General features: G+C 35.4%; 1 long non-coding RNA gene across 1 annotated transcript; it reads left to right on the top strand.

The window, feature by feature from the left end:
- Positions 1-507: 507 nt before the first annotated feature.
- LOC135841392 (uncharacterized) lies at positions 508-1,095 on the top strand. Its single transcript, XR_010557912.1, has 3 exons — positions 508-630; positions 712-922; positions 1,008-1,095. It is a non-coding gene; the product is annotated as an uncharacterized LOC135841392 (long non-coding RNA).
- Positions 1,096-1,210: the final 115 nt, after the last annotated feature.

Genomic DNA, 1,210 nt, shown 5'->3' with positions numbered 1-1,210 from the left:
ATCACAAATACGAGAAAAAGTTTTAAATTTCAAATAATTTGACTAGAAGACACAACCAAACATACGTAAACGCGGACTGGGGCATTTCAAATGATCAATTTCGAAAATAATTAGATTTTTGAATAATCATAAATCACGTATGCCCCATTACAAGTCTCAACAAGTTAAAATTCGGTAAAAGACTGAAATTTAACTACAGTATTGGCTGAGTTTGGATTTGTTCGAAGTTAAAATTCGGTAAAAAACTGAAATTTAACTTCGAGAATCACTAAACACGTAAATATTCCACAAGGGAATAACCACGTAACAGCCAATACTCGGTTTAGATAGCTAAAAACGCAAAATTTGAGTAAAATTTCAGATTTTTGAAAAATAACGCTACGTGAAACGTTACGCGTTACGTTACGGGCAGAAACGTGAGCCACCACATCCTCATGTACTCTGACGAAATAACACCGGCGAAAATGTGCTCTTATCACCATTTCATTACTTCGAAGGAAAATTTGACTGACTTATAAGTTGTTCCAAGTAAAATTGCGATCTTTTTGAATAATTGAAGCTGTTTTAAGGTTCATCCACGTATTAAATTACTGTTCATCGATTTCTACAGTGCCAGCTGTATTGAAACGAGTAAGTAAACCTTCAATTACGCAATATTCAGTTCAAACTAACATCGAGTAATCTCATTAATTTCGCTTCAATTTTTAACAGAAAAATGGAAGCCCAACCGAATATTGTCCACCACGAGCACACTATATCGACGCAACGTATTCGTCAGACGTGTCGTATTAGAAAAATCAACGGCGAAATCTTCAGAAAATGTTACGTTAGAAATAACAACGGTAATGAAACGCCGAAATGGATTCAGTTGTCCTACCTGGAGTGGTGGGATAATCTCACGGAAAATACCAACCACTATCAGGTATATATTTTTTCGTTAACACTCTGAATAATCATCGCCATTAATAAATCTAACCAATGACATGTGATTTATTTGTTGAATCAAGGAGTAATTAATTAATACGATAACGACGGCGCAGAAATTCCAGCGAATCGACGTATTTGCGGGTGAATCAGCGCACCAGATTGCGACAATGAAACACATACAAGATGTGATCATCGTCGTGATTAATTTAGTCATATAGTATCAATTTGCATTTCCGTACTTGTTTCCTATGCCTTAAATATAAATGTATTTCGTACCGCTTGC

The sequence above is a fragment of the Planococcus citri genome, chromosome 3, assembly GCF_950023065.1.
Source record: "Planococcus citri chromosome 3, ihPlaCitr1.1, whole genome shotgun sequence".
Lineage (NCBI taxonomy): Eukaryota > Metazoa > Arthropoda > Insecta > Hemiptera > Pseudococcidae > Planococcus > Planococcus citri.
Note: the sequence above shows the minus strand (reverse complement) of the source record. Positions and strands in the feature narration are given on the sequence as shown.